This window comes from Scyliorhinus torazame, chromosome 3 (genome assembly GCF_047496885.1).
Source record: "Scyliorhinus torazame isolate Kashiwa2021f chromosome 3, sScyTor2.1, whole genome shotgun sequence".
Lineage (NCBI taxonomy): Eukaryota > Metazoa > Chordata > Chondrichthyes > Carcharhiniformes > Scyliorhinidae > Scyliorhinus > Scyliorhinus torazame.
Window position 1 is genome coordinate 194,392,258 of NC_092709.1, and position 26,728 is coordinate 194,418,985.

At 47.0% G+C, this 26,728-nt stretch overlaps 1 long non-coding RNA gene across 1 annotated transcript in view; it reads right to left on the bottom strand.

The window, feature by feature from the left end:
• Positions 1–224: 224 nt before the first annotated feature.
• The window catches only part of LOC140408874 (uncharacterized), an 81,538-nt gene continuing 55,034 nt past the window's right edge, over positions 225–26,728 (bottom strand). Inside the window, exon 2 of the long non-coding RNA XR_011940230.1 lies at positions 225–1,732. This is a non-coding gene — a long non-coding RNA (uncharacterized lncRNA). The remainder of the gene's footprint in view (positions 1,733–26,728) is intronic.

The following is a 26,728-nucleotide window of genomic DNA, read 5'->3' on the forward strand; positions in this document are numbered from 1 at the left end:
ATTATAGCGGAGCCCTACAGGGGCCCGGCGCGGAGGAACATAGGCCTCCCACGGAACTAGCCCGCCCGCCGATCGGTAGGCCCCGATCGCGGTGTGGCTAACTTTTGGTTGGCTCTTAATTTGGCTCTGTTTAATCACGTTTGCTCAAGAGTCGCCAGGTATCTTTCGACACCGTCACAAGGTTCAGAACCGAATACTGATCAATGACTCGATACACCAGTTAGTAAGTTCAAAAGCAATGCTCATTTATTTACACACAGTCAAATCTACTCATGCATAAACTCTACAAACTAAACAACCACTATTACTAAAGAATATACTTAGCTTCGGGTGCCCACTCAGTCAGAGGCTGCTGGGTTGAGCTGTTTACAGCGTAGCAACTAGGAGCGTCTATCTCGTAGCATGCACTGACTTGGGACTTACTTGGTCTGGTGCAGCTGCTAGGCAGGTCTCTCACTTCAGTCAGAGCCAAAGCCAAAGGAGGAGGATTCTCCCTTGGGGGATACCTTTTCTCCTGAAAAGGGCTTCGCGCGCTTTTGGGTGGGCCTTGAACTTGGCTTCAACTAATTGGGTCTTTCCCAATCATCTGTATCGATTTTCCTCCAAGAGAGGGGTGGTTCCCTGATCGCTGGGCGTGTCCTGGTGACTGTTGGTCTGCTTTGTCTTAGCTTCTTCTGGAGCCGGGGAGTCTGCCTTAACATTGTGTATCTAAATGTTTCCCTTTTGTCCCCGGAGATGGCTGATTAGTATGTAGATTGTATGGTAGTTTCTGTCTTGTCTGAGAGTTTAAGGTTCTAATCAACAGACAGAGCTTGCACCTGCTTGTTTCTTAACATTGTCCAATTTTCCCTGCATTCTTTGCAAGTGTCCATTTTGTAATCGGGACGTGGCCATCCCAGATGGCTACACTCCTTCCTTGTGATCCTCAACGCGAAGCGTGAAGGATCACATTACTATGTTGGCTTCATCCTCTGACCACCAGGGCACCCATACTTAGGCTCTACATTGTCCTGTCCTATGCAACACAATTTTACCTAAACCATGTTAAATACATTCATTATCATAAAATTCTACGGGGCGCTATGACATTAATACATGCATTACAGAAAAATAAAAAAACTGGAACCGCTAACTATTCTCAATAAACTATCCTCATTCAAACAATCCAAAAATACAAACAATACAAAAATAATCTATACATCTTAAACTGTGAAAAAAATAGCAGCACACAAATTTCTCTGGCCTGGCAGTCAGACACAGAGGTTTACATCTCTTTATTCCATTGGATACATAAAGAAAATGGATGCTCTTTAATCCGTCCCAATGGGTTTGGGGGTCTGGTGAAATCCGAAAATGGGGGACCTAAAACTGTATACCGGGCTGCGAAAGCGATATGCTCTCTTTCGCCATTTCCTAACTCTAAACGTTTGCATGACACTGCAAAGTATCGTAGGCACTAAGAGTGCTTCGACTACATATGAGAGTGAGTACCAGGTGATAAACTTATCACACCAGGTTGGGGCATTGCTAGCTGTCGCTGGGCTAGTTATCTCGGGGTTCCGTGTATTACAGGGGTGAGAATCGTTTACGGTTTTTGTGGTAGGGGTCAGCGGGGTACCGTCCGCGCGCAACTGAAGGGATCCCGCTAACATCCATGTGAACACGAAGGCTGTGTTCATCTTTGTCGGACTTCTTCTTTGTCTTCCTCTGGGGTTCCTGGGTTTCTGGAGTTCTGTGAACAGAAGCATAATTTCTGTTATTATCTTGCTTAAGATCTCGTATGTCTGTCTGTCAGTCCTTTATTGCCAATTTCCCTTTATAATTGGTCACCATCTGTGACTCCCTCATTTAAAAAAAAACGAATATTGGACTAGACATCTAAGAAAAATACTGCCGTATTGCGAGCCATCAGGGGCTGTTTAGCACAGGGCTAAATCGCTGGCTTTGAAAGCAGACCAAGGCAGGCCAGCAGCACGGTTCAATTCCCGTAACAGCCTCCCTGAACAGGCGCCGGAATGTGGCGACTAGGGGCTTTTCACAGTAACTTCATTTGAAGCCTACTTGTGACAATAAGCGATTTTCATTTCATTTTCATTTCATCCGGCAGTGTTTGAGGATGTAAATAGCAGAGGGAAGCAAAGGGTTGCCAAAACCAAACAAAATAATTTTGAATGTAACGAGCCAAAATGGGGTGCGTATGGGCCGCGGCGGGTAAGAAATGGGTGGAATCCCCGGGTAGGACGGTGATCAATGCCGTATGTGCTCTACCCGAGCGTAGCTGACCAGAGGGGGGTCCTCAGGCAGGGCGGGGACCAATGCTGTTTCTCCACTGCCTGAGCAACCGGCAAGAACGGGTAAGAATGTAATCATCGTGTGGGGCCGCCTCTCGAATTAGGAGAGCAACTATGAGTCGTGTTCTGTCAACAAACTAGTTCCTCTGAACTATTGTCTGGGGACAAACTTGTACCTTTAACAAGTTTCTGGGGACAAACTAGTTCCTCTGAACTATTGTCTGGGACAAACTTGTTCCATAACAGCTGGGGGGCATTAAAGGAGTGGTGACGTGGGGCCGTGAAAAACTTTTCGAGTTTACGAACAACACTTAACGATAACACTAACGAACAAACATTCAACAAACATGGTGCAGGTCCCATCAGAAAGGACACTGTATCTCTCCATTGGTTCCTTTTTTCTCCATCATCCGGACACCTCACTGCTCAATAGCGAACAGGGTTGCAAAGGGATTCGTTTGGTGGGAGTCAGATTCTACGTCATCATCTTCTCCTAACTGCCAAACACTTGTCTGTAGTAACCGTGCTAAAGCTGCTTGGGGCGAGTTGGGGTCCATCTCATCATTCCGGATGAGCCTGAACGAATTGTCTCGGTGCCAGAATCGTGTGTCGAGGTTGGAGCTACTATGCTTCAATCCGTAATCGTCGGGCGGTGGGTCTGGGTCAGGGGCTTTGATATAAGTGATCTCGAATAGGTCAGTAGAATCATGCTCAGATTCACTGGGAGTGGGGCCTGGTACAGGGGTGTAGTCGTAACGTGGTGTGCTGTGGCTGTCGTCATTGTGATAGCTATCACTGTCGCTGTCGCTGCTGGTTGAGAGAAGAGAGAGGCGGAGTCGTGCCTCTGGGGGCGGAGTTGAAGTTGTGTCTGAGGGCAGGCTGGAGTGGTTGGGGGAGGGTAGGAATACGTCATCTGTGGGCGGGGCGTGCTAGTCTGCTGCTGCGAGCAGGATGTGGTGTGTGTGGTTATTCTGTGAGCCGTAAGCCTTGAGCTGGTTTATATGAAACCACGTAGACTTACCATTGGGATAGGTTATTTTGTAGACTGAGGGGCTGACTTTGTCGGAAATGGAGTACGGTCCGGGAAATTTGGGGGAGAGGAATGAACTGGGGTTGAAAAGGGAAAGCATAACTTGTTGCCCGACTGTGAACTCAGTGATGTGTACTGTTTTGTCGAAACAAGCCTTGCTCTGTTTCTTCCTGGTTCCAAGTCTCACTGCTGCTGCGAGTTGGGCTGCCTTTGTATTCTGTATCAGTTGTTTAACCGCATTTTCATGCGTGAGGGCTATAACTGTGGGACTGGCCAAATCCAGTCCAAATAAATACTCAGTGTCTTTCATGGGGCGTCCGGTCATGAGGGTGGGGGGCGTGTATCCTGTGGACGTGGATACCATGTTTCTTAAAAACATCAAAGCAAATGGGAGTACTGAATCCCAGGTGCTATTAATTCTGCTGTACCATTTTCCTGAGGGTGGCTTTCAATGTCCTATTCATTCGTTCTACAATACCACTTGACTGGGGGTGGTATGCGATATGGAACTTTTGTCTAATGCCGAAAATCGTGAGGACGTTTTTCATTCCACGTCTGGTGAAATGGGAGCCTTGGTCGGACTCTATACTGCGTGGGAGGCCCCATCTTGTAAAGATGTGGTGTGTTAATATTTTAGCCATTGTCTTGGCCGCATTAGTTCGTGATGGAAATGCTTCCACCCATTTTGTGAAGGTGTCTATGACCACCAACACATACTTGTAACCATTTCTGCACGGGGGTAGGGGTCCTATATAATCTATCTGGTGATTTGTCCAGATAACATTAACGGGGCGGGTATGGCTAAGTTGAGCCTTTTTCGCATATCTGTCCGGATTGATCTGGGCACAGATCAAGCAATTCTCTATGTAGTGTGTGACATCAATTTTTAAATCAGGCCACCAGCAGAGCAGTCTGAGGTGGGTTAGGGTGGGTTCAATTGCTTGGTGTCCATGATTGTCATGGAACTGATAAATGATCTGGTTCCTGTCCTGGCAGGGAACTATATAAATGCCATCCCTTAAAATCACACCATTGTGTGTGGTGATTGCGGTTCTAAACTTGTCATACGGGGCTGGGAAGGTTTCCTTTAAAACTTTCCTGAGCTTCTCGTCCTCTTTCAGGGCCTTCGCTAAATACTGAATGTTGGTCTGTGAGACCTGAACTGCGTGTACTGGGGTGCTTTCGGGGGGGTTCCAAAAATAACCATGCCTGGAGCTTGCCTTCGCTAGGGCGTCTGCTTTAACGTTACCGGGGGGGGTGATGACTGCGAACCTTAATTATTCTGTATTTCCTGTCCTTCGCTGTCTCTAAGATATGGCGGAGTAATGTGGCTGAGGCTAGGGGTTTACCGTCCGCGGAAACAAATCCTCTTGTTTTCCAGAGTGGTAGGAACTCTGTCAAACTATTGCACACATACAAGCTGTCCGAATAGATGTCTGCTGGAGTCGGGAACGAGTCTGGGTGGTCTACAATATATGCAATCGCTGCCAGCTCTGCTGCCTGCGAGCCTAAGTGTCCTGGCAGCTTCAAGGAAATTTCAACTAGGGCATGTCCCTGCGCGTCCTCTACACATATACCGCACCCAGTAATTCTCTCTCCGTTTAACACTGTGGAGGAGCCATCTACATGAATCTTCAGGGGTGCACACGTGTCTGAGGGCTGGGGTCTCTGGGGTGTCCTACCTGTTTTCCTGGGGGGTGTTTTGGGAATAAATGGGCCTGTTTTCTGTTTCGTGGTGATGATCTCACATTCATGAGGGGTGCCTGCATACTGCAAATTATCGGCAAGGAAGGTGTGGGTTTTGGTTCTCTTTAGCGTGATGTCCCGTCCCTGCAAAAGAAGGGTCCAACGGGCTGCGCGGATTTGGCTGACTGTGCCATCTTTAAGTCGGCCGTCTAACAATAGCTGTGTCGGTGTGTGTTCTGTGAGGATGGTGATGGGGTTGAGTCCTGTAATGTAGGCGAAGTATTGTACTGCCAAAAAAAATGCGAGCAGGTGCCTTTCACAGGCAGAAAATCCTTGCTCTACGGGGTCTAACATGCGTGAGGCGTATGCTACGGGGCGTAACTGGTCGTGGCTGGTGCTTACAACTTCGATTGCGTACGGGGAATGTGGATCTGGGACCTGTAGTGCGGGGGCTGTGCTGAGGGCTCTCTTTAAAGTGTCCACGGTATCTGGATGCTGTAGAAGACCTTCCCAAGGTGCCTGCTTCTTGAGAAGTTCGGAAAGGGGCGCTGCTTTAGTGGCAAAACCGTCAAAATGGTTTCGGAAGTAGCCAACCAGTCCTAAAAATGACTGGAGGGCTGAGGCTTGAGGGGAAGGGGGAATTTGACGATTGAGTCAATGCTCGATCTCGCGTTTACCATGAGTGATCACTGTTCCCAAGTAAATCACTTTTTCTTTCAGAATCTGGGCCTTCTTGGGGTTGACTTTACAACCAATTACTTTTAGGAGTGCTAGGAGTTTGGCAAGAAGCAAAATGTGCTCTCCCTTTGTGTCTGTCTGTAGTAACAAGTCGTCTACATACTGGACAAGACAATCGGGGCGAGAAAACTTTGCTGAACCATTTGCCAGCTGTCGGTGGAAAATGGAGGGGGAGTTGTGGAAGCCTTGTGGAAGGCACGTCCAAGTGTATTGTTGCCCTTGGAATGTAAAGGCGAATTTGTACTGGTACGCTTTAGCCAATGGAATGGACTAGAAGCCATTACTAATGTCCAAAACCGAAATTTTGTTTTACTGAAGTCCCCGTTTGAGCATGGTCTCGGGACTCGTGGCTACGGTGGGGGCTGCTGCTGGGGTTACTTTGTTCAGTTTCAATGGTCAGTCGCCATGATCCATCCGGTTTCCTGATGGGTCAAATCGGTGCGTTGTTTGTAGAGGTTACTGATCTGAGTACGCCTTGATCCAACAAACTCTCTATCACTTTGGCGATTTCTCCCTCTGCCTCCTAGGGAAATCCGTACTGTTTCTGGGGTTTAAGGTCGGGATCTGTAACACTCTCAAAGCCAGCCAAACTGCCACAGTCGTGTTTGTGCTGTGCAAATGCTGCTTTATGTTCCTGCAGGACTGCCCTAACTTGTTTGTCTGCACTAATGGCTCGAGGGTCGAACCAGTAGTCTCCTACTGAGCTAATCCTGTTTACGTATTCTCCTACCATGAGCGTGGTGGGGGCTCGAGCTGCCTTTGCCATTTTCCAAACGCACTTGTTAACTGGATCAAAAGAAAGGTTATGGGAGCTCATGAAATCGATTCCAAGGATATGTTCTGCTGTCTGGGGGAGATCAACTAAAACTACGGAGTGCTTAGTCATGATGTTCCCTATCTGTATTGCTATAGGGGCTGTGATGTGTCCCTGTTGTAAATGGCCTGTAAAACCGCTGAGTGCGATGGTGTCTATTGTGGGCCACTTGTCTCGCTGAAACATCGTGGAGGAATTGAGTGTGGTGCGGGACCCTCCTGTGCCCCAAAGAAATTCTACGGGTTGTCCCCAGACTTTGCCTGCTACTACCAGTCTACCGGACTTGTCCCAAAGGGTGTTGCAGATCCAAGTTGGGGAGCCCGAACACCGTCAGTCAGTGCCATTCATGCCTGTAGTCTCTGAACGGGCGCTAACGCTATGGATCGGCTTTGCCCTATCCTTGTTTAGAGTGCCCGTCTGTTGGTTTCTCTGCTGCTTTTGGGGCGCGTTGCACTCTCGTGCAAAGTGTCCTAGCTGTCCACAATTATAACATTCTTGAGTTTTGGCTGGGGTTGGCTGTTCCTGATCTCATTAAGGAACTTAAGCAAGGAGTCAGGAGGGCTAGAAGGGGTCACGAAAAGTAATTGGCAAATAGGGTTAAGGAAAATCCCAAGGCTTTTTACACATACATAAAAAGTAAGAGGGTAGCCAGGGAAAGGGACGAGGTACTAAATGAATACTTTGCATCAGTATTCACCAAAGAGAAGGAATTGGTAGATGTTGAGTCTGGAGAAGGGGGTGTAGATACCCTGGGTCACATTGAGATCCAAAAAGATGAGGTGTTGGGCGTCTTGAAAAATATTAAAGTAGATAAGTCCCCAGGGCCTGATGGAATTGACCCCAGAATACTGAAGGAGGCTAGAGAGGAAATTGTTGAGGCCTTGACAGAAATCTTTGGATCCTCACTGTCTTCAGGTGATGTCCCGGAGGACTGGAGAATAGCCAATGTTGTTCCTCTGTTTAAGAAGGGTAGCAAGGATAATCCAGGGAACTACAGGCCGGTGAGCCTTACGTCAGTGGTAGGGAAATTACTGGAGAGAATTCTTCGAGACAGGATCTACTCCCATTTGGAAGCAAATGGACGTATTAGTGAGAGGCAGCATGGATTTGTGAAGGGGAGGTCATGTCTCACTAACTTGATAGGGTTTTTGAGGAGGTCACAAAGATGATTGATGCAGGTAGGGCAGTGGATGTTGTCTATATGGACTTCAGTAAGGCCTTTGACAAGGTCCCTCATGGTAGACTAGTACAAAAGGTGAAGTCACATGGGATTAGGGGTGAACTGGCAAGGTGGATACAGAACTGGCTAGGTCATAGAAGGCAGAGAGTAGCAATGGAAGGATGCTTTTCTAATTGGGGAGCTGTGACTAGTGGTGTTCTGCAGGGGTCAGTGCTGGGACCTTTGCTGTTTGTGGTATATATAAATGATTTGGAGGAAAATGTAACTGGTCTGATTAGTAAGTTTGCAGACGACACAAAGGTTGGTGGAATTGCGGATAGCGATGAGGACTGTCAGAGGATACAACAGGATTTTGATTGTTTGGAGACTTGGGCGGAGAGATGGCAGATGGAGTTTAATCCGGACAAATGTGAAATGTGAGGTAATGCATTTTGGAAGGTCTAATGCAGGTAGGGAATATACAGTGAATGGTAGAACCCTCAACGATAGTGACATTTAAGGGGCATCTTGACAAATACATGAATAGGATGGGAATAGAGGGATACGGACCCAGGAAGTGTAGAAGATTGTAGTTTAGTTGGGCAGCATGGTCGGCACGGGCTTGGAGGGCCGAAGGGCCTGTTCCTGTGCTGTACTTTTCTTTGTTTTTTGTTCTTGTTCTATTTACCCATGCGGGGTTCTGGTGTACTTTAACTGGGTTCATTTCTACCTGCTCTTCATCGGGTGTTATAAATGCGGTTTTGCCTGCAACTGATTGCTCCCAAGCACGGGACAATCTGTTCAAAACCCATTTTTCATTGTGGGCCTCATCCGAGGGGGTCATAATTTGCGCAAGCTTTTCGTCCTGCTTCTGTGGTGTGGGAGACTAGAATTCGGATCCATTTGGCCATATTATCTGGGGACAAATGGGCGTGGGCTAACTCTCCAAAAACTGCGGTAAAGTAAATCCACAAACGTCCAGCAATCGCTGTGGGGTGCTCTGTCTTCTTTTGCCTACACTTATTTAGGCCTACTACGGGGTCTCCTCTGTTAAAGCCGATCACATCAAGGATCCCTGTGTGCATCTCTTGGAATGTCACTCCTCCAACATTCTGTGGGACGGCAAGGGCTGCTACGACTGAAGGGTCGAGGCTTAAACCTGTGAGCTTCACTTGCTCCTTTTCGTTCAGGCCGTACATGGTTGCCTGCTGTTTGACTTTCGCGAAAAATTGGTGGGGGTCTGATGTGGGAAGGAACGGTGTAATTTTTCCACACGCGTCCCGTAATTGGGTTATGGTTGATGGGGTTGCAAAAAGGAAATCTGCTTCTCCTTCTGCTGCGGCCCTGCGGTGTGTGATTACAGGATTCATGGGGGGGTGTTCTGCCTGTTCGGTTGGGGGCTGGGGCGCTTTCCTTTTCTGGGGGTTTTCCTGCGTACATGTCCCATGTACGTATCTTTGGGCAGTCTAGCTCAATTCCTGCCAGTCGGGGCCGTTTTCTTGATCTAATTGGGGTCCGAATGTGCTTTGAAATCCATTTTGAACGGAAAGCAGAGATTGCAATTCTGCAATTTGCTTCCGGCACTTTGCGTGGTCTACTGACCTCTGCCTTTGTTCCGTCGTGGAAGTATGGAGTGCTCGTAGGGCTGCTTTTAAATCATTGCACTGTTTCTGCAATTTCTCAACTTGCTGTTCTGTTCCTTGTCTTACCAAGACCGCACATTGCGTGTCCTGGTAGGCCTTATCATATTGTGTCTGAAAACTGTTCAAATGCACGAGACAAGACTGATGTGCCTTCTTGGCATCATCCACCTCTCTGTCCCTTGCTGCTAACTGCTCTTTGAAATCTCGATTCTCCTTCTCTACCCTACTCACGTCTACCTCACTGCTTCTATCTCTCTCCTCTATCTCTCTACGGAGCATCCTAACAACCTCCTCTGTGCCTCGCAATTGTGCCAAACAGGACATGATTGCCATCGGCTTGCGAGCTTTCCGTAAGCTCTTCTTGTGGATCTCTGACAGGTTCTCCCACCAAGTATGTCCTATACTTCCGTGTCCTGTTTCCTCATTATTGCAGAATTCACTCCAAAGAGGCCATCCTTTCCCTTTGAGATATTTCCTGATCTCTTCTTCCCAAACAGGACGCTGTCCTACTCTACTGGTCGCTGCGACCTCGAATTCCTGGGGGTTCATAAGGCATTCCATTGCCTTCATTTCCATTCTCTCTCTCTAGGATCTCTACTGAATTTGGAACAGGGGGTGATAAAGTGGTGATGTAAACATGGGTACGGCTTACGCTAATTTCCAGCCTACAAAACTCCCGACAGTTTTTCGCAACAAAATCTCTCAGATTTACCTTATATCCCTGTTAGTACGCATGCATTAACACACTTCCAAATCTCAGAGGCTTGATCAGTACTGTTTTGACGCTTGTGGTTTTTCTGTTCCCAATTGGGTTCTCAATTCAAATTTTGGGTTCTCTCGGAGTGGTTAGGCCACTTCTAAGTCGAGTCCCGGTGGAGTCGCCAGTAAATGTTGCTCTCTTTTGGTTGGCTCTTAATTTGGCTCTGTTTAATCACGTTTGCTCAAGAGTCGCCAGGTATCTTTCGACACTGCCACAAGGTTCAGAACTGAATATTGATCAATGACTCGATACACCAGTTAGTAAGTTCAAAAGCAATGCTCATTTATTTACACAGTCAAATCTACTCATGCATACACTCTACAAACTAAACTATCACTATTACTAAAGCCTATACTTAGCTTCAGGTGCCCACTCAGTCAGAGGAACAATGGCCTTTGCTCGGTTCTGAGGCTGCTGGGTTAAGCTGTTTACAGGGTAGTAACTAGGAGTGTCTATCTCGTGGCGTGCATTGACTTGGGACTTACTTGGTCTGGTGCAGCTGCTAGGCAGGTCTCTCGCTTCGGTGAGAGCCAAAGCCAAAGGAGGAGGATTCTCCCTTGGGGGATACCTTTTAAACTGAAAAGGGCTTCGCGCGATTTTGGGAGGGCCTTGAACTTGGCCTCAACTAATTGGGTCTTTCCCAATCATCTGTATTGATTTTCCTCCAATAGAGGGGTGATTCCCTGATCACTGGGTGTGTCCTGGTGACTGTCAGTCTGCTTTGTCTTAGCGTCTTCTGGCATCGGGGAGTCTGCCTTAACATTGTGCATCTAAATGTTTCCCTTTTGTCCCCGGAGACGGCTCATTAGTATGTAGATTGTTTAGTAGTTTCTGTCCTGTCTGAGAGTTTAAGGTTCTAATCAACAAACAGAGCTTGCACCTGCTTGTTTCTTAGTATTGTCCAATTTTCCCTGCATTCTTTGCAAGTGTCCATTTTGTAATCGGGATGGCTATAGCGGGCCAGGCCACCATGGAGGCCCCCCTCCCGGGTCAGATTCCCACCCCACCCCCCACCCCCTCCCGCCCCAACCACCAGTATGGCCCCCGCAGACAGAACTCCGATGTTCCGCCGGTTGGAACCATGCGTAACCGAGGCCGGAGGGATTCGGCAGAACTCAGCGGGCACTCAGCCCGTCAAGTCCTGGAGAATCGCCGGGGGGCCGCTTTCAACGACCCACGACCGGCTCGGCGGAGATCCTGCGGGCGTCCGAGAATCAGCGGCGAAGAATCAGCGGACCGGCGTCAGGGCGGCGTGGCGCGATTCTCACCCCCCTCCCTGGCGATTCTGCGACCCGACGCGGGGTCGGAGAATTTGATGTTTGTACTGTTGCAATTTTAGCTTTGTCTGCAAGATCTCAGTAGTTTGATGATGCTCCGAGACTACATTGTTGCGCCTGGCATTGTCTGAAAAGTTAGTTGTACCCCGTACTATCAAAATACTTAAATATTCTAAAATCAACTATTTTGGGGTTCCAATAATTCTTGACTGGTTGCAAGTGACAATTTATCAGAGGTTAAGACATTAATTTATTTCCTGTGTGAAATCAGTCAGCTCTGTTTAAGTTTTACTTTGCAAAGTGAATAAGCAAAAACCACAATTATGAATCAATAGCTGTCTCATTTTTTCAGTGAGGCAGAGGGTAATGAACCAGGCCAAGTGTTAGATTTGTTTGTGGGAGAGCACTTTGGAGATAGTGACCACAATTCGCTGTCTTTCACTATTGCAATGGAGAGAGATAGGGCCATACGGGAGGGCAAGGTTTATAATTGGGGGAGAGGTAATTATGATGCGATTAGGCAAGAATTAGGGAGCATAAGATGGGAACAGAAACTGTCAGGGAAAGGCACAAATGAAAAGTGGAGCTTCTTCAAGGAACAAATACTGCATGTCCTTGATAGGCATGTCCCTGTCAGGCAGGGAGGAAATGGCCGTATGAGGGAACCATGGTGCACAAAAGAGGTTGAATGTCTTGTCAAGAGGAAAAAGGAAGCATATGTAAGGATGAGAAAACAAGGTTCAGTAGGGTCACTTGAGAGTTACAAGGTAGCAAGGAATGAGCTGAGAAAAGGGCTTAGGAGAGCTAGGAGGGGGCATGAGAAGTCCCTGGCGGGTCGGATCAAGGAAAACTCCAAGGCTTTTTACTCTTATGTGAGAAATAAAAGAATAACCAGGGTGAGGGTAGGTCCAGTCAAGGACAGTAGTGGGAACTTGTGCATGGAGTCAGAAGAAATAGGAGAGGCGTTAAATGAATATTTTTCTTCAATGTTCACGAAGGAGAGGGGCTATGTTTTTGAGGATGAGAGTGTGATTCAGGTGGGTAGGCTGGAGGACGTAGATGTTCTGAGGAAGGATGTATTAGCAATTTTGAAAAACCTGAGGGTCGACAAGTCCCCTGAGCCAGATGGGATATATCCAAGGATTCTTTGGGAGGCAAGGGATAAGATTGCAGAGCCTTTGGCTTTGATCTTTGGGTCCTCACTCTCCACGGGGATAGTGCCAGAGGACTGGAGAGTGGCGAATGTTGTTCCTCTGTTCAAGAAAGGGAGTAGGAATGACCCTGGTAATTATAGGCCAGTTAGTCTTACTTTGGTGGTCGGTAAGATAATGGAAAATGGGTTGAAGGATAGGATTTATGACCATTTGGAAAGATACAGCTTAATCCGGGATAGTCAACACGGATCTGTGAAGGGTAGGTCTTGCCTCACAAATTCGATTGAATTCTTTGAGGAGGTAACTAAGTGTGTAGATGGAAGGTAGAGCAGTTGATGTCGTATACATGGATTTTAGTAAGGCATTTGATAAGGTTCCCCATGGTCGGCTCATGAAGAAAGTAAGGAGGTGTGGGATAGAGGGAAATTTGGCCAATTGGATAAGTAACTGGCTATCACACAGAAGACAGAGGGTGGTGGTGGATGGAAAATTTTCAGACTGGAGACCAGTTACCAGCGGTGTTCCACAGGGATCAGTGCTGGGTCCTCTGCTATTTGTGATTTTTATCAATGACTTGGAGGAGGGGGCTGAAGGGTGGGTCAGTAAATTTGCTGATGGCACTAAGATTGGTGGAGTAGTGGATGAGGTGGAGGGCTGTTGTAGGCTGCAAAGAGACATTGATAGGATGCAGAGCTGGGCCGAAAAATGGCAGATGGAGTTTAACCCTGATAAGTGCGAGTTGATTCATTTTGGTAGAAAAAATTTGAATGCGGATTACAGGGTCAATGGCAGGTTTCTGAGGAATGTGGAGGAACAGAGAGATCTTGGGATTCATATCCACAGATCTCTGAAGGTTGCCACTCAAGTGGATAGAGCCGTGAAGAAGGCTTATCGTGTGTTAGCGTTTATTAACAGGGGGCTTGAGTTTAAGAGCCGCGGGGTTATGCTGCAACTATACATGACCCTGGTGAGACCACATTTGGAGTATTGCATGCAGTTCTGGTCACCTCATTTTAGGAAGGATGTGGAAGCATTGGGAAGGGTGCTCAGGAGATTTACCAAGAGGCTGCCTGGTTTGCAGGATAGGTCTTATGAGGAAAGGTTGAGGGAGCTAGGGCTTTTCACTTTGGAGCGGAGGAGGATGAGAGGCGACTTAATAGAGGTTATACGATAATCAGGGGGATAGATAGAGTGGACATTCAGAGACTATTTCCTCGGGTGGATGCAGCTGTTACAAGGGAGCATAATTATAAGTGGTGGGAGATATAGGAGGGATGTCCGAGGTAGGTTCTTTACTCAGAGAGTGGTTAGGGTGTGGAATGGACTGCCTGCTGTGATGGAGTCGGACACTTTAGGAACTTTCAAGTGGTTATTGGATAGGCACATGGAGCACACCAGAATGACAGGGAGTGGGATAGCTTGATCTTGGTTTCGGACAATGCTCGGCACAACATCGAGGGCCGAAGGGCCTGCTCTGTGCTGTATGGTTCTATCTATCTATCTAAAATCAAATGTGACTCGGTCAATTAGACAATATTTGGCATCATAACGAATAAGTGCACCTTATCCAATGCCCAATCATCTTCAGCTGTTTCATCAATGACCTTGCTTCCATCAAAAGCTCGGGGGTGGGATTCTCCAATAATGGGACTCTGTCCCCACGCCCGCGAAAAAACGTGCGCAAATCACTCTGGACTTACCTGGAGAAAATCCAGGGTGATTCTCCGATTTACAAGGGGCTGGCAGGGCCCTGGAGTAATCCTCGCAGCTCTGGCTGCCAATATCGGGCCCTGCACTTCCGGTCGGGAGTCCACGCATGCGCACGGCGGAGGCCTGCATTGGCGGCCCCGCGCGACATGGCGGACTCATACTGAGGACCGGCACCGGAAAGATAGCACCCCCCCCCCCGAGATCGCGCGCACCCGTGGATCGGTGGCCCACGATCGAAAGCCTGGCCGTCCGTGAGGCTCCCCCTGGTGAAGGATCCCCCCGCCCCCCACCAAGAAGGCCGTGGACTGACCCCATGGCCACCACTGACCATTCCTGACAGGCAAAAGATTGTTTGAACCACGCCATCGGGAACTCGGCCAGCTGACGTCGGAGAATCGCCGCAGGGGCCTCTTTCAATGGCCCCCGACCGGGGCAGCGTCGACCGTGCACGTGCAATTGGCGACGATTCTCCGAGGACCAGAGAATTGCGAGAGCGGCGTCGGACCGGATCTCGGGTTTGACGCCCATTCTCCGCCCCCGCGCTGATCGCGATTTCGTCCCGAAGGCTCAGACAATCCCGCCCCGGAAGTGGGAATGTTCACTGATGATTCCACAATGTCCAGCAACATTCAGGTTCTGAATCTGTCCATGTCCAAATGCAACAAGACCTGGACATTGCTCTGGCTTGGGCTGACAGGTGGCAAGTAACATTCAGGCTACAGCAATGCCAGGCAATAACCATCTCCAACAAGAGAGAATCTAACCATCGCCCCATAACTTTAATGGCATTATCATTGCATAATCCACTATTAATGTCCTGGGGATTACCATTGACCAGAAACTGAACTGGATTAGTTACATAAAGACTGGATTAGTCATGTAAAGACTGGAGCAGGTCAGAGGCTGAGGGCGCAATCTACCGGTCACGTTAAGCCCCAAAAGAAGCGCAGTGCAAAGCGGCCGGTAGTTGCTGGGAGATCACCCTTCCGGGATCTACCTGGCTTTCCATGCCTCGTGAGATCTAACACGATCTCACAAGAAGCCACTATATGAAGTCCGCCCATTGTTGGTGGATCACTTTTTAGCAAATCTGCATATTAGAGTGAGACAGCTAATCTCACTCTAATATTCACTCCCATGACCTAACCAAGGCTTTGGGATCTAATTCATTCACCTTCAGACCTGGGGCGAGCACTGTTCAGTGCAGCCTCATCAATGGCCTTGCCACTGGGGCCCCCAATCTACCCAAATGGAAACAGAGTCCCGTTTGATAGCGTGGGGTTTCTCGGTGTTCTGAGCGCAGGGAAACAGCCAGCTAAACGGGCACGTTATGGGACTCTGCTCCTATTCGGGTAGACGATGCCCTAAGAATCTTGCGGTGACTCACTCACATCCTGACTCCCCAACATCTACAAAGCACAAGTCAGGAATACTCTCCACTTGCCTGGACGAGTGCAGCTTCAACAACTCCAAAAGATCGACACCGTCCAGGACAAAGCAGCCTGCTTGATTGGCATTCCATCCACCAACATTCCCTCCCTCCACCAATATTCAGTCCCTCCACCACTGATGCTCAGTGGCAGCAGTGTGCACCAGCTGGAAGATGCACTGCAGGAACTCACCAAGATTCCTGAAACAAGACATTCCAAACCTACAACCGCTATCATCTAGAACAGGTTTTATCAAAGTGCGGATCATGACCCACGGGTGGCGTGTGGGTGGGTGTTGGGAGTGTCGGAGAATGATAGGTTGCGCCGTTCCCACAGTGGCCCTGCTCGTGGTAGAAGTGCCCAGCAGCCACCATATGCATTTGAAATGAGAATAGTGGCCAGCAGCCACCATATGCATTTGAAATGAGAATGGCGGCCACTACAGACTTATAAATGAGAAGGAAATGAGGCTGTGTGCAGTCTTCCAGCTAGAAGCGTCAGCAGTGAGCAGGTCAGCGTGTCCTGCGTGTACACTTGCCATCAAGCACCCTGTATGTACATGCTTTTGGCCCCAAATCACAGAGAAGAGCATCTTCCATTTTCTAGCTGCAAGCAAGCAAACAAGAGAAGTGGGAAGATGGATCATTTTGTTACACAGAGACTCAAAATAGGCAGTGTACTATTGGTCAGTATCTCACATCTGAATCTGCTAGATAGAGCTGCCCAGGAGAGTCCATGTTAGGACAGAGTAGTGCTAGTGTTAACTATGTACAGAGCTCGAGAGTCTCTGGCGAACAGCCTACAAAGAAGAAACTTAACTCAGAAACAAAGCAGTATAAAGATGATTTGTTGAGGTATTTTTTGTTAATTGTGCCAATGCAAATCAGGATGCACAGCCCATGGGTGGGATTCTCCGTTCCGCCACACCCGTTTTCGGGTGCGACGGGCCCCCTTTGGCAGCGGGATTCTCTGTCCCAGCAGCCGGCCAAAGGGGTTTCCCATTGTGGGCACCCCATGCCATCGGAAAATCCGCTGGCGTGAGCATGTTGCTGTCGAAATGGAGGATCCCGCTGATAGAGAATCCAGCCCCATATGTGTTATATACAGGGAAGTACTGGCCAATGAGAGGAGAAGTTTAAGATTTTGAAAGATAAGAGGTGGGTGAAAAGTTCCTTTTGAGGTTGAGACTCCAGAATCAGTTATTAACTTACAGCTGACTCCAAACAAAAAGACTATGCTGCTGTACCTGACCTGTGACAGCACATTGAAAACACACCAAACGTCCATGAGGCTGTCAGCATTCTGCAGTAGCAGCTCCCAGGAGTACCCAGTGCTGAGTAAAATAAACATTTTGCTGCTATTTCCCTTCACAACGACCTAAATGAGAGAGGTTGAATTTTCCGTTCTCACAAAGGTGGAGACAGCACAAAGGAACTGGCTGAAGTCTTCACCTGATATGCGCATTGCCCTCTTACCCTGTGAACCTGACTGGAATGAGATTGCGACGAGCAAGCAGGCTCCCCTTTTGCATTAAATGTCAGCGAACGTGGAGTTTGTTGCGAAGGTCGGCCAGCATAGGTCATGAAGGTCGGCTGGCATAGTTCGCGAAGGTTGGCCGGTTGGCAAAAGTGGGTGCCGGGAAAAAAGTTTTAAAAATACTGATCCAGAATACCAAGGGTAGATACATGGGACCTGGAATTTCCCAACCAAACTAAACAGCCATCCTGATGTGGAACTATATGACTGTTCCTTCAGACGCTGGGTGAAAATCCTGGAACTCCCTCCCTAACAGCACTGTGGGTGCACCTACATCACAGGGACTGTAGTGGTTCAAGAAAGCAACTCATCATCACCTTCTGAAGGACAATTAGGAATGGCCAATAAATGTTGGATTAGCCAGTGATGCCCATATTCCATGAATTAATAAAAAAGAATGAACTTCCTTTTTACAGGTGACTATTTTTAAAAATTGAAGCTTGGTTAGTTGACTGATTGGTCAACTGGAAATGAACCAGAGAATGGCTGTTGCTTATTTTATTTAGATGAAAAAGGTGCAAAGTGTCTACATGTTTTTCTTTCTATAAAGGACAGGGCCCAGTGTTATAATATACATGGCTTCTACCATGCGTAATTAAGCACACTGTGAACCCAAATGACAATCTTAAATTGGTTATCAGTGTAATCCTTAGGGCTGTTTCGCAAACTTGCCCAATTGTGGGGTCACATTCAGCGATGATACCTCTTAAAACTGAATCGTTAGTATGCCACTAGAGTTGTTTTACATAAGTTAATTTATTAAGGATTGAGCTGAATTATAGGATGGAGTAATCATTATTAACCATTAAACATGTTTTAGGACACAGCAGTAATAAGTAATCAAATAGGATTTAGGATAGCTAACTTGACCAAAAGGATTTTACTTCTGGCATATTGGCCGGGATTCTCCCAGAATTGTCGGGGCCACCCGTACCAGCACCAAGAGCGGCGTGAACCATTCTGGCGTCGGGCTGCCCAGAAGTTGCGGAATCCTCCGCACTTCCGGGCCTAGGCCGGCGCTGGAAGGATTGGCGCCGTGCTAACCGGCGCCGAATGGTCACCGCCGGCCGGCGCGATTTGTCGCATACACAGGACCGCCTGCGTGTTTCCTGCGCATGCGCCGGCCATCACGGAGCCTTACAGACGCCGGCATGGAGGGAAAGAGTGCCCCCACGGCACAGCCCTGCCCGCAGATCGGTGGGCCCCAATCGCGGGCCAGGCCACCGTGCCCCCCCCGAGACCTTGCTACACGGCCTACAAGCCAGGTCCCGCCGGGATGGACCATGTCCATTTCACGCTGGCGGGACTGGCCAGGAACGCGCGGCCGCTCAGCCCATTGGGGCCCGGAGAATTGCCAGGGGGGCCGCTGCCAACGACCCCGACCGGCGCGATGTGATCCCCGACCCCGTCCGAAAACCGGCGCCGGAGAATTCGGCAGCTGGCGTTGGAGTGGCGGGGCGGGATTCATGCCGCCCCCTGGCAATTCTCTGACCCGGCGGGGGGTCGGAGATTCCCTCCCCTTGTCTTTCTGTTGTTCTGTTTCTCACAAACAGTCAGAAAGCTGCTGGGATTGTAAGCAGCTGTCAGGATGAGGATCAATGATGCGCTGCTTGCGATTCTATTGGGTGAAGTATAAACACTGCTTGCGATACTATTGGATAAGTCTAAAAGTTAAAAAGCACTGGCCTGTGGCTTTAATTTGAGCAGAAGCCTGTGCTTGGGGACTGACTGGCACTAATGACAGAGATGGGCTAAATCTTGGTTTGATTTGACTGATGACCAATTAATTGGCACAAAAAGCTGTGTTCTGTCCAGTAACAGGTTGTGATTGGATCTGTATCCACTGAAATGGTTCAGAAATCGGAGGAGATTTCAGTTTCACTTTGGCAGCTAAGGGAGAAAACTTCTCTTTTCCCCACTTTGTTTTCTTCAGAAATAACCAGTGAATTCTCACCAAAAGGCCACAGCAGAAAAGGCTAATGTGCATGCAGAGACCAGAATCTGATAACTCTCTGCAGAACTGGTTGACGTGAAACCAGGGACCTCTCCTGGAAAGGCTGTGAGTAAGATATTGCTAACTACAAGGAAGATCACAAGCTGGGAACCAGAGACATTAATCCACACTCATACTGTGAAAGAAGTGCACTAACATGCTCATCATTTGAAGCAAGGACTCTTATCCTTTGACTTTAATCCTTATTATTTTTACTCCTTTCCACCCCTCTGTGTTTGTCTGTCTTGTGTGTGCGAGTAGAGGGTGGGACAGTTAAAGGGGGAGTCAGGTATTAGCTTGTTGTTAAGCAGTTTATTTACTGCATATTTCACGTTTATACGTCTTATGAATAAACAGTAATTGTGTTTAAACGTACAAACCTGGTGACTGTAATTATTGGACAGCCAAGGGTCAATCATTTCAGATATTTTTATAAGAATTATTTGTTAATTCAGTTGTGACTCCAGGCCATGTCGGGCCGGAATTGACCGTGCACTTGCCCAGGGTGTCGTAACATTAGGGTCGTCATTATCTCACAGTATGGCTTTGATACGCCCTATTTCAGCATCAAGCTTGCACAGTGAACAAGTGAAGCTAGGCCTTTCACACTGGCACTAGGCAGCATCAACATGAGTGATGTTCTGCCTATCATTCATATGAGTATTGCGGTATTTGAATTTCAGTGCCAGTATGATGCTAGTATGTAGGCCAGACACCCCAAAGTCAGGCAGGTCATAACATGTCCAACATGCTCAAAGAGGCCAGGTACTGACCATACCTAAACAGTCAATGCTTGCAAAAGCCAAAACACAGTGTTCAACATTAAATGTGATTCAGGGATTGGACAACATTTGCAAAGCAATCCTGAGTGTGCTAAGAACTACATTGACAAGCAACTTAAGATTAACAGTCAGGCTTACTTATGCATGCTAGAAGCTACATGTATTAATACACGGGACCCTGTTCTTTGATGACATAAATAACATGTACACGCATTGTGCCTTTTCAACTAAACAAAATAGGTGACAACCATTCTCTGGTTCATTCCTCAGGACAATAGCTTGCTTAATCAGAGTCAACACACTTGGTTTGAATTTAAACAAGGCTTGACAGTTACCTGTCAGTCATTTGTTAAGCTATGCAATCTCCTTGATGGCACGTCTACCAATCAGAATCCACTTGCCAACCAATCAACACTCTCCTCTCATGCAGTATATTGTTGTTCCCTTTATACTTGGTATTCTTGTGAAATGTCGTGATGAGTCCAAGATGAAAAGCTTTGACTATGTGTCTTTTTTCAGCAATTTTCAGATTACTTGAAAAATATAATCATAGAGGCTAATTTTGATCTTTGGTCACATGATTGATTTGATTTGTTGTCCAAAATATGTCTCTCCCAATTTTCCTTTGCCACAAATTGTCGGATGTAGAATGGTTGTGGGGTGTGCTCGTTATGAGCTGAAAATGCATCATCCACCATATTACATCAGCTGAGTCTCGATTGGATAAGAAATAATGCTCCACCTCTTCCTCCTGGTACATCTCTTGCATCTTAGTTGATGCTGTCCGTCATGATGGCAAAGTGATGGAGAACGCTGCAGATGACTCCAAATCCGTTTACCCACTCAGGAATGTGCTACAATCTTACTTCCTCCTGTACTTTTTCTGAATGGTCCAGGCTACAGAAGTGTTGCTTGAGCTCAGCATTGTTTGTTTGATGATATTTCTAGTGTTAGCATTGTTAAGTAATGGTTTAAGAATTAAGTACTGTATTAAGAGACATTGCAATTAGTTGTCTCATTTATGTTAAGTATCCAATGATTGACACTGATATGTAAAGAGGCTTCAGGTGGCCCTTGTGTCAGGTGGTGAGTTGTTAGAGTTTTGTGCAGAGGCTGTGGAAGTGAAATGAATGGTGTTTGGTGAAAAGGAACAGGACTTATGATTCTTCATACAACGGTAACTAAAACGTATAACAATGGTAGCAGAGGATGGTTGCTGTGCAAATGTGAAGGTTTGAAAGATACAACTTTTCCTTATCAAACCAAGGAGTGAGTGAATAGGAAACAAAAAAAGATACATGGCTAAACCCAGGATAAAGATGGCTGTATATGAGTATCCCCCCTTATTTTCTGAAAGGGAATCACACGACCAATGGAGAAGTGCAGTAGTTATATGGACTAAGGTAACTGCCTTGGGAAAGAGAAAACAAGGTATGGCATTGGCTCTTTCTCTACCTTATGACAGTAAAATCCAAAACAAAGTGCTTTCTGAGCTGGAATTGGAAGAGTTAGACTCAGAAGAAGGTCTGGGGACTCTATTACAATAGATGGATAAGATTTACAAGAAAGATGACTTGTTAAGTACGTATGAAGCATGGTCGGAAATTTATAAGTTCCGGAATATAGAGGAATTCTCCATGGAGAAGACTATATAATGGAATTTGGCAGATTATATAAAAGGCTGCAGAAAAACAACCTGGAATTTCCACAGTCTGTGTTGGCCTTTAAATTACTTGACTATGCTAGCGTGAGCAACATGGATAGGCTCCTGGTTTTGACAGGAGTTCAGTTTATGGATGAGGATACCTTGTTCGATCAGATGACAAAAGCTTTAAAGAAGTTTCTGGGAAAACATTCGATTCCGATGGCTCTGATGACTCAAATAGGTCAGTCTGCTATAAAGCAGAATATGGAAGATACGCTACTAACAGGATGGCAAAATTGTATGGCAATGAACAGGGCCCAAGACTACAGAAGGAGATCGAGACAAGGAAATTATGAAAATAGAAACCCAGTTAGAACTTACAATAGGAAGATGAACCCCAGAAATGCACGGGGCATGATAAATCAATGTTTTCAATGTGACTCTCAATACCATTATGTCTTCAACTGTCCAAAACGTTATGATAGAGTGTTTGAAGCAACACATGACACGGAAGAGTCAGAAGAGGAAAAAGATAGTGTTCAGAGAGAAGACATTGTCCTATTGACAAGCAGTTTTACGCCGGTAATGAGGGTGTTGGTTGCAGAATCCTTCAATTGTGCTGTATTGGACAGTGGCTGCACATCTACTGTGTGTGGAATTGACTGGTTAAAATGTTACCTGGACTCCTTGAATGCTGAAAGTCATAACAAGGTTAAGGAATTTGAAAGTTCCACAAGTTTCAGGTTTGGGGATGATAATACTCTGAAGTCGCTGAAAAGAGTGGTGATCCCTTGTAATATTGCCGGAGTGAATCATTTCATTAGCACGGATGTTATATCAAGTGAGATACCTTTGCTTCTGAGCAGACCATCGATGAAGAAAGCACACATGAAACTGGATATGGAATAGGATAAGGCAACAGTTTTTGGAAAGGTGGTGGACTTACAATTTACACAATCGGGACACTATTGTATTCCATTACTGACAAATAATATTTCAAGTAGAGTGGTTAAGGATGTGTTAATGGCAGTTGAAAATGGGACTTTCGCTGATAAAAAGCTTGTTGTATTAAAACTGTATAGGCAATTTGCACATCTGTCTCCTCGGAGGCTGAAAAATGTATTAAATGATGCAGGGGTAAGGGATGAAGACTATACTAAACGGATAGAACAGGTTAGTGATTGCTGTGAAGTTTATAGGAAGTACAGAAGGACACCAGCATGACCGATAGTAAGCCTACCTTTGGCCAAGGATTTTAACGACATTGTGGCTGTGGACCTTAAATCTGGGATAAGGCCATTTTCCCAACAGTACAACTACCAAAAGTTGGCACAAAGGTGACATACTTGCCTGAAGGGCCTAGTCAATGGAAGGATGCAACTGTTATTAGAGCAGGGAAGGCCACTGGAAAGTATAAACATTGGTTGAATGTACAACATTCAGGGGAGGGAGTTAAAACAATGGATTGGGAACACGAAGTTAAAAAACGGAGGTCACAGAAACGCAGTGCCAGTTCAGATCGTACATCGGTTAGTGAACAGGTCCGCAGGAAAAGATCGAGAATTTTGAAAGGACATCCCACAGCAGATAGGAAAGATCAAGCAGTAGCAGTATAGAACAAGTTACCAGGCGGGAGAGGGGACGTAGTTTATCAAGGTCTCGGAACATGAGTAAGACTACGAATGCTAATAGGAGTAGAAGCCCACATGCACGCGAGATTTTGGTGGCTTCCATAAATTATATGAAAAGTTATCAAAGATGCTGAACAGCAAGAACTGCATAGTTGGAGTGAATTTGGGGTATACACGGAAGTACCGGATAGGGGACAAAGAACTCTATCCCACAGATGGATTTTCATGGAAAAGGTTCTTCCGGATGGAACTTATAAGGCAAAGGCCAGGCTTGTGGCAAGGGGTTGCATGGGAATGCAAATCTGTAGATATGAAAGCTGCCTTCTTGCAGGGGCATCAGGTTCAAAGAGACATTTTTCTCCGTCCTAAAGAAGCAGCTAACACAGAAGGGGTATTCTGGAAGATGAACAAATGTGTATGTGGTTTAAATGTTGCATCTAGAGTCTGGTATTTTTCGGTAAGATCAGTTTTGTTAAAGTTAGGCTGTTACCAGTTGAAAGTAGATCCGGTAATGTTTTACTGGCACTATAAAGGGAACCCTTCTGGCATCTTTATGATGCATGTCAAATAATTTTGGTGGGGTGGGATTAGTGATTTTGAAGCTTTTGTAATCTCTGGTTTGAGGAAAGAATTCAGGGTCGGAAGTCAGGCTTCCGGTGCATTTAAATATATTGGACTGGAAATCGGACAGACTAAGTTAGGGGCAACTTTACGTCAGCAATCTTATTTGGAAAGCATCAGCCCAATAGCAATTAGTCGTGGCCGGGTTTTCACAAAAAGATGCAAGGTTTCATAGATGGAAAAAGAGCAACTGCAAAGTTTAATTGGGCAACTGAATTGGTTAGGTAGACAGACTAGACCGGACGTGAGTTTTGATGTATTAGAGTTGAGTACAAAAATGAATGATCCCAAAGTGGAAGACATAATAAGAGCAAATAAGAGCAAATAAGAGCGGAGCAGGTTAGTCAATTTCAGCGGGAGCAGTGCGCAAGTGATTTCTGGGAGGTAAGTTTCTCCTTTAAAAACACTTGCCTTTGCAGGAGCAGGCCAGTCGATTTCAGCGGGAGCGGAGCAGGTTAGTCAATTTCAGCGGGAGCAGTGCGCAAGTGATTTCTGGGAGGTAAGTTTCTCCTTTAAAAACACTTGTCTTTGCAGGAGCAGGCCAGTCGATTTCAGCGGGAGCGGAGCAGGTTAGTCAATTTCAGCGGGAGCAGTGCGCAAGTGATTTCTGGGAGGTAAGTTTCTCCTTTAAAAACACTTGTCTTTGCAGGAGCAGGCCAGTCGATTTCAGCGGGAGCGGAGCAGGTTAGTCAATTTCAGCGGGAGCAGTGCGCAAGTGATTTCTGGGAGGTAAGTTTCTCCTTTAAAAACACTTGTCTTTGCAGGAGCAGGCTAGTCAATTTCAGCGGTAAACACTTAACTGGTCCCGTTTTCGGTCCCTCTTTGGTGTTTTTTTTTTAATTTTAGTGTTTAAGGCGGGAACAGGAAGTTTGACCCGCGGACTTCTGGGAAGACCCTCACCAATAAATTCTGGTGGAGAGGAAACCCGAGACACTTCACGTGTAGTGTCTCCCACCCGCCCTCCTCCTCTAACCTAATAATAAAACCCATGGTGTGAGGTAAGTACCATATTTTATTATTATTATTATTTTTTTGTTTAATTTAATTTAGCTGTTAGCCAGATCTTGGTAGAAAGTTAGAGGGATGGCAGGGAAGGGAGTACAATGTTCCTCCTGCAGGATGTTTGAGGTGAGGGATGCTGTTAGTGTCCCTGCTGATTTTACCTGCAGGAAGTGCTGCCATCTCCAGCTCCTCCAAGACCGAGTTAGGGAACTGGAGCTGGAGTTGGAAGAACTTCGGATCATTCGGGAGGCAGAGGGGGTCATAGATAGCAGCTTCAGGGAATTAGTTACACCAAAGATTGGAGATAGATGGGTAACTGTAAGAGGGACTGGGAAGAAGCAGTCAGTGCAGGGATCCCCTGCGGTCGTTCCCCTGAGAAACAAGTATACAGCTTTGGATACTTGTGGGGGGGGGGGGACTTACCAGGGGTAAGCCATGGGGTACGGGCCTCTGGCACGGAGTCTGTCCCTGTTGCTCAGAAGGGAAGGGGGGAGAGGAGCAGAGCATTAGTAATTGGGGACTCGATAGTCAGGGGCACAGATAGGAGATTTTGTGGGAGCGTGAGAGACTCACGTTTGGTATGTTGCCTCCCAGGTGCAAGGGTACGTGATGTCTCGGATCGTGTTTTCCGGGTCCTTAGGGGGAGGGGGAGCAGCCCCAAGTCGTGGTCCACATTGGCACTAATGACATAGGTAGGAAAGGGGACAAGGATGTCAGGCAAGCTTTCAGGGAGCTAGGATAGAAGCTCAGAACTAGAACATTCAGAGTTGTTATCTCTGGGTTGTTGCCCGTGCCACGTGATAGTGAGATGAGGAATAGGGAGAGAGAGCAATTAAACACGTGGCTACAGGGATGGTGCAGGCGGGAGGGATTCAGATTTCTGGATAACTGGGGCTCTTTCTGGGGAAGGTGGGACCTCTACAGTCAGGATGGTCTACATCTGAACCTGAGGGGCACAAATATCCTGGGGGGGGAGATTTGTTAGTGCTCTTTGGGGGGGTTTAAACTAATGCAGCAGGGGCATGGGAACCTGGATTGTAGTTTTAGGGTAAGGGAGAATGAGAGTATAGAGGTCAGGAGCACAGTTTTGACGTTGCAGGAGGGGGCCAGTGTTCAGGTAGGTGGTTTGAAGTGTGTCTACTTCAATGCCAGGAGTATACGAAATAAGGTAGGGGAACTGGCATCATGGGTTGGTACCTGGGACTTCGATGTTGTGGCCATTTCGGAGACATGGATAGAGCAGGGACAGGAATGGATGTTGCAGGTTCCGGGGTTTAGGTTTTTTAGTAAGCTCAGAGAAGGAGGCAAAAGAGGGGAGGTGTGGCGCTGCTAGTCAAGAGCAGTATTACGGTGGCGGAGAGGATGCTAGATGGGGACTCATCTTCCGAGGTAGTATGGGCTGAGGTTAGAAACATGAAAGGAGAGGTCACCCTGTTGGGAGTCTTCTATAGGCCTCCAAATAGTTCTAGGGATGTAGAGGAAAGAATGGCGAGGATGATCCTGGATAAGTGCGAAAGTAACAGGGTAGTTATTATGGGAGACTTTAACTTTCCAAATATTGACTGGAAAAGATATAGTTCAAGTACATTAGATGGGTCGTTTTTTGTACAGTGTGTGCAGGAGGGTTTCCTGACACAATATGTTGACAGGCCAACAAGAGGCGAGGCCACGTTGGATTTGGTTTTGGGTAATGAACCAGGCCAGGTGTTGGATTTGGAGGTAGGAGAGCACTTTGGGGACAGTGACCACAATTCGGTGACGTTTACGTTAATGATGGAAAGGGATAAGTATACACCGCAGGGCAAGAGTTATAGCTGGGGGATGGG